We start from the raw sequence: 9,391 nt of genomic DNA on the forward strand, positions 1-9,391 counted from the left end.
TGATTTACTCTAACTACCTCTCTGAAGCGTACTCCTATTTTCCCTTCTCATGTACTTTTTATGTAATGTTACATTTTTTTTTTTTATTTTTTATTTTTGGGACAGAGAGAGACAGAGCATGAACGGGGGAGGGGCAGAGAGAGAGGGAGACACAGAATCGGAAACAGGCTCCAGGCTCCGAGCCATCAGCCCAGAGCCCGACGCGGGGCTCGAACTCCCGGACCGCGAGATCGTGACCTGGCTGAAGTCGGACGCTTAACCGACTGCGCCACCCAGGCGCCCCTGTAATGTTACATTTTACGTGAGGGGCTGTGAGTGTCTTTGGAAACTCACTTAAATCCTTAGGGAATAAGATGGAGATATATATATATATATAAAGAAACAAAGAGGCAAAAAGTAAACACTTCTTAGGAGCTGACTATCTGTAGCCAGTTCACGGTCCCAAAGGCCGGCCAGTCACCTGTAGGGATGGCGCAGGTCCCGAAGGTATAACTCAGAACCAGGAAGAACACGAACACTGTAACATGTTCTTGGAGCGAATGACACCTCACCATCCCACGCCAACAGTAGTCTGCAGAGGTGGCCCCCAGTGCGGCCGGATGACATATTCATTGGAGGAGCGAACGATAACTATAAGGAAGCAGGAGGTGGGAGGCAGTTCTGTTGCCCAACATGGTCGTACAACACGTGACTCCCAGTTAAAGCCTGGCTCTGCCGCAGGACTTCTCAGAGCTTTAGGATGCTGACGATGACTGTGGGGTTCCAAGGGGGGGCCTACAGACCGCGGTAGCTTCCTATCTAAGCGTAAACCTTATTTTTTGCAGGGCGAGAGTTATGTGGAACCCTCTTCAGGACTCTGCTTGCCACAGAACTTCCCAGAACAGATGATGCTTTACTGTCTAGCTTGACTGAGGTTCAGGGTATGCCCTCCTGCCTTTGGGCTGGGAGAACCGCTCTTGCCCCAGAAGCCAGAGCCGGGAAGTATAGGGCCAACGACTAGGTGGTCTCCCCCAGTGTCCAGGAGATCGAGTCCTGGAGGCGCTGGAGTGGCACCCTCACTGCACCCTTCTTACCTCCTGCTGCAGCTCTGGCCTGCCTGGGAGAAGCCAGTTCTGCCCATAGGGGCCAGGTGGGTTGTGGTATCAGGAACTAGAACCCTGAGCATTTCTTGATCAGATCATCCCCGCATTCGTATTGACAAGAATCGAATCATGCGACCTAACACCCAACTCCTTTGTTAAAGACTGTTGTTAAGACCAGCATCCCTATGATGGCACTTTTTTTTTTTTGACACTGTTTAGAGGGCAATTTGAGGGGATGTTTCATCTTTAATACGGACCTCGGGTGGAAATGATGGATTTGAAACTTATGAAACAAGACAAGGTGTCGAAAATAAAGCCCCACTCTATGTTGTTAGCATTGGAATACTTTCTCTACACCTGCAGTTTCATTATTAATGTGTGGGCTAAATACACACCCATGTGGCGTTTGTGACCTGCACTTATATGTCTGTGCATCATGTCGCTCACAGTTTGTTACGTAAAGATCCCTTCCATGGACTTTTGAAGATATAAAGAAGACAGGGCGGATTCTCATTCTTTAGCATTTAAAGAATTCTAGACAAAGGAACCAGGCGCTCCAAGGCTTGTCCATTTCCTTCAGTTCCCGGCGGGTATGTGGGGAGGGCGTTTTTAGGAAGAGTACAGATGATGTCAAAGGTCGAGGTGCTTCAAAACAAAGGATAAAGTTTTCCAACGTGTTCTCCAAAGGTAGGAATACAGGGCACCTCAGGAAGTGAGAAAGCCAGAACTGGGGAGCTGATCTTGTATTCTTTGGCACGGCGGAGTAGGATCGAACAAGATACGGATGCGCCAACATTTGCAGGCACAAACATCGCTGAGTGGGAGCGTTATCTGCCTGCTAGGCATGGGTTTTGCAAGCATTCATACGGAGAAATGGCACTGTTAACTTCTGGCAGAACCGGGAACAGCATTAACAGAAACCGAGGGAAGAGGCTTTCCCTTGCCGGACATGGGGACATTTCATGGCCATTTCGGGAGGGACACCCGGCACAAGGATCTACATTTCACGGCAACCCGCCAGTGACAGGAGGAACATTCTACACATCGCCCGGATCAATTTTCCATATATCACCGATCATTAGATATGCGTAAGCACGATGGTATTTTCGCTTATCTTTTTCCAGTTACTTAGAGGGCAGCCAGCAGTTAAAATTTACATAAGCGAATGCAACCGATCCCTCAGAGATACTAAGTATCAGGCCTTTATTATGTACGACAGGGTGGATTTATCCTGAAGGTAATGACATTAGCTTCAAGATGCCTCACTTGTGCTGAACCTTTGTACCTAGTTTTCTCGTCACGTTTTTCCTTAAAGAGCGCCCCGACATTGAATATTCTTCAAGCTCCATATGACCTTGATGAGCCTCTGGTGCCGATACTCGAGAAAACACACAAGAATTTCATAGTCATCAGCCCGACACTAGGAAGCAACTTCAGCTGAAATACAATGTGGATTGAAACCCAAATCTGACTACCTGGGTCCTCCAAAGAGCCTGAGAACTGGATCCCAACTCAGAGGCGTCCCCTGTGTCCCCCATCGGCCCCATGCTGATCTGTGATCCCAGGGGCATGGTCAGGTTGAGAACCCAGACCCTGGGGGTTGATGGGGGTTGGTCAGGGGCCAGGGCAGGCACACTGGCTCTTGGCCAGCGCCACAGCCCCCCCCCCCCCCCCCAAGGAACTGCTTACTTCTCCTTTTACTGTGGATCAACACTATCCAGATTGCTCTGAATTTGAGCCACCCAGTGGTGGGAAAGAATGAAATGAAACTGTTGCTAAATCTTTGCAACATTTCCTCCTGGCCTCAGCCCCCAGGCAGCACAGACGTGCTTTTCCACTGCAATTGCCAATTGCTTCCTGTGGACATGTGTGTTTTTGTATCAAATATCAACACCTTGTCCTTCTCGAGTCCCGCCCGTCTGATGCTGTGAGCATGATCAGGCATCCCTGGTTCATGACCGTATCATTTTGTGCTCTAGAATTTTAGGTCTAGAACCACAGACTGTATTCTGGAATCAGGCTGTATGTGACCTTCTAGAGTCAAATTGGATGGTGCTGACTATGGGTTTATCGATCTTTCCACCTGTTAAGGCATCCTGCCCACTGAAGGGAACACAGGTACACGGACCCCTTACGAGCTCTGATGACCTTTCTGTAAAAGAAGTGTTTGGGCTAAAATGCCCTGGGACTATGGTCAGCATTTCCACGTGGACTCCAGCTGCACCCTGCTGAGCGGAGGAGCCCTCACCACTGTCTGCATTAAACCCACAGAACATTTTGTGACATTCGTCAGATTCCAGTTTCTTGCCTTGTTTTACGCAGGAATGTGGATTTTGCTCATTTCCCCCCCTTTCATCTCAACAAAGTAACACTTACAAGATAAAACTTTTTTTCCCCCCAGAACATATTTTTTAGATTATAAATTATTTCCTTCCTTCTCTGCCCTCCACCCTCCCTGTCAAGGTGGGGAAGCAGGATGTCCTCTTGTCCTTTAGTTGAGGGAAGGCTTGGCATTTCTAGAACTGCTCACTTCTGGCCACACGGTTCCCTTCACCTGCCTGTAAAAAGGAGCGACGGGGGAAAGCTACCTGAACGGCAGCAGAGGGCCAGGCGTGCTGGGTCAGAGCTGTCTGCTTCCCGGGCACTGCATCCTTGAGGGGCACAGAGCAAGGCTATCCCACCACCCAGGGCTGCCGCACCCCACTCTCCAGCTGCCCCCACTGCCCCGCGGCCAAGGTGGATCCATGACACGGAGGCGAAGGGCAGAGGAAACGAAGGATGGATAATAACCTCGGTCTGATATGCCCCTTGCATCTGTCCATGAATACGCAACACCTTCTCTGCAAGCATCCAAACTAACATTAACTCTCGCCACAGCTTCCTAATTATTTTTGAAGTGGAGCTACTTTGACTTGAAGGACAAATGCACATTTGGAGATACCCGATTTTGTCCAGTGTGAGGTGCTTAATAAAATTTCCGCGGGCAGGGGGAGTGGGGAGGGGCGCGTGGGTGGCTCAGTCGGCTGAGCGTCCGACTTCGGCCCAGGTCATGATCTCACGGTCCGTGAGTTCGAGCCCCGCGTCGGGCTCTGTGCTGACAGCTCCGGGCCTGGAGCCCGCTTTGGATTCTGTGTCTCCCTCTCTCTCTCTGCCCCTCTCCTGCTTGCACGCTGTCTCTCTCTCTTTCTAAAGTAACATTAAAAAAATTAAAAAAAAAAAACTTGTGAAAAGACAGTAGCTGAATTACCTATATAGTAAAGACTGCAGGAAATGATTAGGGAGGTTTATATGCCTTGAACAGGGGACAGTCGTCTGTGCCCTAGCATGCTTACGGCTGTCTGTGGACTGCTTGTGTCGCTTCTAAGGTTCTGATGCGGCCAGCAGGCAAATACAGTCCACGAGCAGCTCAGGACTCTGACGCGAGGCATGCGAGGAAGTCAGCGGATGACTCCGTGTCTCTCTCCGGGGAGGGGGTGCGGCAGGAAAGGCCGCACCCCTTTCGAGTGTTAGACGTTCACTGATTAGGTCTGAAAAGGTTTGCCTCTGTGCAGCCGCTGCCCCACATGGGTGGGTTTTCTTGTGCTGAGCATGTTGCTGTCTTTCAGGTATATAATTACACACACATGCGCGCACACACACACGCACACACACCGAAACAAGAAAGCGCAGCCCTTTGGAGATCTCCTGCATGCCAGGGCAGAGCCGGGGTGTGCTGAGCCCTGTGTGAAGAGACCCGCAGACCCGATTTTACTGGCTGTCACGGCCGCTGGCGTGGGAAGCCTGGGGTCTCGCTCTCCTTCCCTGCAAACACGGGCCGTCTGCACTGGCTTGAAGTGTGATGAGAGGAAATCGGGGGAACAGCACTTTCCGTAAAATGGCCACGACTGCTGGTGGCGGAAGGAGTGGTAAGAGGGTGGGAGGGCTTTTTAAAAATGTGTTTTCCTGGGGCGCCTGGGTGGCGCAGTCGGTTGGGCGTCCGACTTCAGCCACGTCACGATCTCACGATCTCCCGGTCCGGGAGTTCGAGCCCCGCGTCAGGCTCTGGGCTGATGGCTCAGAGCCTGGAGACTGTTTCCGATTCTGTGTCTCCCTCTCTCTCTGCCCCTCCCCCGTTCATGCTCTGTCTCTCTCTGTCCCCAAAATAAATAAACGTTGAAAAAAAAATTAAAAATGTGTTTTCCTTAAGCTTCCAGAATCACAACATCCAACCTAGTCTATTCCCGCAAACCCCCAACGATTTATGCCTTGATTTAACTCGGTGAAGACCCGCCAGCTCCGTTATTTGATGAGCATTTCTGGGATACGGATGACCCCGGTCTGCTTAAAGTCTTCCAATTTGCAAGCTTTAGGGGAGACTGGCCATGTTACCTCTGGGTGGCTCCCCGCATGCTCATCAATTACATTTGCAGCTAGAAAAGAAGGGAAACTGCTCAAAACAAAAAGAAAAACAAAAACCAACCAAAAAAGCCCTGGGAAGGAAGAGCGGAGGAGGGAGCCCTGCATGAGCTAAGCGCTGACTTGCAGGGCCAGCGTCCTGACACTTTCCACCAGCGGCTGGTGTTTGAATTGAACACGAGTGGTGGCCGCATTTGACTCTCTCCTTTGGATCCTTAGGACAAGTTTAAGTCGAGAGAATCCGTCACCTCAGGCTATGGCTGCTCGTTACACAGGTGTGTAAACATTTACAAAGACAGGACCCATAGGGTAAGATCTGGGGTGGCAGTCGACTGTGCGTGAGTGTGAGCGGGGTTCTGAGGTTTCAAAGAAAGGACTTGACAAATCCTTTGTCATTTTCTTTTTTTTCAAAACGCTTCCTTTAGGTAAACACACACACACACACACACACACGAAACAAAACAAAGATTAAACTATTTTCCGCTCGGAAGAAATAAACCCACGCACGTGTGAATCGAGCGGGGCACACGATTCGGGTCTTGGATTCTGTCCAGTTGAACATCGCGCTGTGGGGTCAGTTTCCCGACCCGCGGCACAGAGAAGCTGGGAGGTCAAGAAACACCTCCTCGGACGGCAGGTTCTCATAGCCTCCAGGCGACGCCACGCGGAAGTGCAGGCAGGAGATACAACACCGGTTTCACGGGAGCAGCGTGGAAATTCCACGCCGAGTGACATTGCTCAGCTGAGAGCAGCGGGAACTCACAGGAAATCACACACGGGTTCTAAGGCAGACGCCTTCCCCCGCCGGGTTGTGAACAGGGTTCCTAATGTTTCCGAAGCCAGAATTGTTTACCTACCGTGGAAAACTTACGTAACTTTCTCCCTCTCTCTCCCTCTCTCTCCCTCTCTCTCTCTCTCATGAGGATAGGTAACAGATTTTAAACTATTCCGGTGAGGTTTCGCCTTACGGCAGCCCACCCTGACTTCTCCCCGGACAAAGGAAGCTCACGGCCAGAGAACGACCCAAAAACTATCTCATCCCTGCAAATCAGTACCAAACCCGCTCCGACAGACACCGTGAGAGAAAACACTAGCAAGGAGAAGCCGGAGTCATTCCGTCCCTCCACCTAGATCACTTACACCCACAGCAAACAAGACCACATCTGGATATGGTTTCCCAGGCAGGAATAAAGCGCTTTTTTTTTTCTTTTTGCCCCATCATTAAGTAAAAACCCGCTTTCCACATGCAAACGGCACTTGTAAATCTCCCCCAGATAAGCTAGGAAGTTTTGAACGATTTAAGTGAGTTTTAAGAGACTCACCAACCCCCTTCATTGCCTTGGAGTAAAGTTTTCCAGAAAACCCTGCAGCCGGCTGAGGGCTCCGGTATTGACCGAGGCGCGTACCTCTTACCTGCAGGGATGCACCGGGCTCCTGGCTAGAAGGCAGGCGGTGACCTGGCAAAGAAATGGTCCTGGTGATACAGGTCGCCTTGGGAAAGATCAGTGTTTGGGTTGGTTCTCTCGGAGTGAAGAAAAGTCTCTCGCTGCTCGCTGTCAGTCAAAAACTAGTTGGTACAAGTTTCAGGAGGATTTACCTGAAGGAACTGAAGAGAGGAGGAAAGAGATTGGGAGAGATTGAGCGGAGGGAGGAGGGACCTGGAGGGAGGAGGGCGGGGGGGGGTGGGGGGGAGGGAGAGAGAGGCAGAGAGAGAGAGGGAGAGGGAGAGAGGGCTCCATGATGTCAGCAGTGTGCCTTAAGGAAACCTACAGACCAGCAAAACATTCTAGTGGACACCAGCCCTGAGGTCCCTGAACACCTGTAGGGGAGAAAGCTGATGTCCTTTCCAAGAAAAGGGCCATTCGGCCGTTGAGGAAACTCGGGCCACTCAAAGGCTGTTTTTAGGCCCTCTTGCCCGAATAAACCATAAATAAATAACCCGACGCTCTCTTCTAGCCAGCTCCCCTATACCTCCTGTTCCCTCCTCCTCACCCTGTCCCCACTGCGGCTGAATGTTAACAGAAACTCCTGCCTCTCGGGAAAAGCAGAGGGAACCTGTACCGATGACTCATATGGTGACTATATACATAAAAGCAAAATATCACCGAGAAAAACTGTGTGCTTTCCGCTCGATCCCCTTACGGCCATGTTGATTTTTCCTCCAGCCTCTGTGTTCTCTGATCAGGAAGCATAAAGAAGTGGGACGGATATGGGTAAAATCAGGTTCTTCTGGGTCGCGGAAGCTGGGGTTGAGGTTCCCCGTTGGAATCTGGCTTCCAGCGTTTGTGTGCAGAGTCTGGCGCCTTTAAGACTTCCGTCCTCGAAGCAGAAGGCTAAGGGGGAAGGCTCAGTCTCTGGAAATGGAGGCAGAGTTTTTTTCTGGGACACAGTGGTAAGTCCTCGCTCTATCAAGCCATTTCTCGCGGCCATGACCCACCCAAGGAAGGCCCGTCCAAGGCCTGTGCGGGTCTCCAGGCTCCCCGTGGCCAGAGTGCACAGGGGCCCCAGCAAACTCCGAGGCGATGACCTTCCCACAGGCGCCTGCCCCAGTGAGACCTCCTGCATGGGCCCAAAGGCAAGGCCAAGGGAAGCGAAGGCCGTCTGTCACAAAGGTGACGACGGCACCCTTACACCCACCCTGTGCAGGCACCTCGGAGGGCTCAGGGCTCTGCGGCTGCTTTATGCTGAATGATTTGTTGGAAGCAAATGATACGTCCCCTCCCCTGATTTTTGGGGTCCGCGCTGCTGTGCATTATCCCCTCGGCTCCACGCTGGGCGCCGCTGTGGCTTTTCAGGCGGCTGGAATTCAATGGGGGCAGGAAGGGGTGAGGGGCTATTCTCCTTTTCAAGGGGGGATGTCTGAAAGTCCCTATTTTGTCCCACCCCCTCCCTTGACTCCAAGGACTGGCGTAAATCATTCCCTTTTTTCCGGTTCCCCAGTGGGAACAGTGCACCCTTCCCTTTTGCCTTTCTCTTTCCCGGGAAGCAAGGGCTTCCTCTTCTGCCCGCGAGAGTATGGTGGCCCCTCCGAGAAGATGCTGGGCTCCCCGGGGGCTCAGGGCTTGAGAGGATGAAGATGACACAGAAGGTGCAGACACCTTCCAGCTGGTGATCTTACTCCATCATAGGAGGCTCGTAAGGAAGCCCCATATAAAACAGGTAGGGGCACCTGGGTGGCTCAGTCAGTTGAACGTCCGACTTCAGCCCAGGTCATGATCTCATGGTTCGTGGGTTCGAGCCCTGCACTGGGCTCTGTGCTGACAGCTCAGAGCCTGGAGCCTGCTTCCGATTCTGTGTGTCTCTCTCTCTCTCTCTGCCCCTCCCCCGCTCATGCTCTCTCTCTCTCTCTCTCTCTCTCTCAAATAAACATTAAAAAATTAAAAAAAAATACAACAGGTAAACACAGAGGTGGAGAATAACAAGAAAGGGGAAACCCAACTTCAAGTTCTGTCTATATCCTACCTCAGGTGATGGGCACAGGCTGCCCTACCAGCCCAGAAGGTTCTCCATCAGATCTGCATTTACCCAATTGACCCCATTCAGGACTCAGCCCAATGGCACCTGCTCAGGGGGGCTGGGCCCCTCATCTCATGGGACCCCAACCCAACTCGCTTCCTAGGTCTCCCTTTTACTCTGCATGTCCCTGAGCACTGCCTGAATTGTGCTGGTTCTTTATCGTTTCTCGCTGGTTTCATTTAGACTCATCCGCACCAGTCTTGTTCGCTGCGTGCCCCTGGCACGTCGGAGTCCCTAAAATAATCAATTGTCACGTAGATTTGTAAACGGACACTACAGTTTGTTACAATTGAAATTTAATTCTTATTTTCTTACTTTTTGATGAATATTTCCGGTCTCCGCTTTAATTAATAAACTAACATTTGAATACTCGTTCTCAACTTATTCTCAGGATCTTT

At 51.2% G+C, this 9,391-nt stretch overlaps 1 protein-coding gene across 1 annotated transcript in view; it reads right to left on the bottom strand.

Moving 5' to 3' along the window:
- KCNJ15 (potassium inwardly rectifying channel subfamily J member 15) overlaps window positions 1–7,093 on the bottom strand; it is a 46,077-nt gene extending 38,984 nt beyond the window's left edge. Inside the window, exon 1 of the mRNA XM_043593598.1 lies at window positions 6,891–7,093. The gene's annotated coding sequence lies outside the window, so the exon portion shown is untranslated. The remainder of the gene's footprint in view (window positions 1–6,890) is intronic.
- Window positions 7,094–9,391: the final 2,298 nt, after the last annotated feature.

This window comes from Prionailurus bengalensis, chromosome C2, assembly GCF_016509475.1.
Source record: "Prionailurus bengalensis isolate Pbe53 chromosome C2, Fcat_Pben_1.1_paternal_pri, whole genome shotgun sequence".
In the NCBI taxonomy this organism is placed as follows: domain Eukaryota; kingdom Metazoa; phylum Chordata; class Mammalia; order Carnivora; family Felidae; genus Prionailurus; species Prionailurus bengalensis.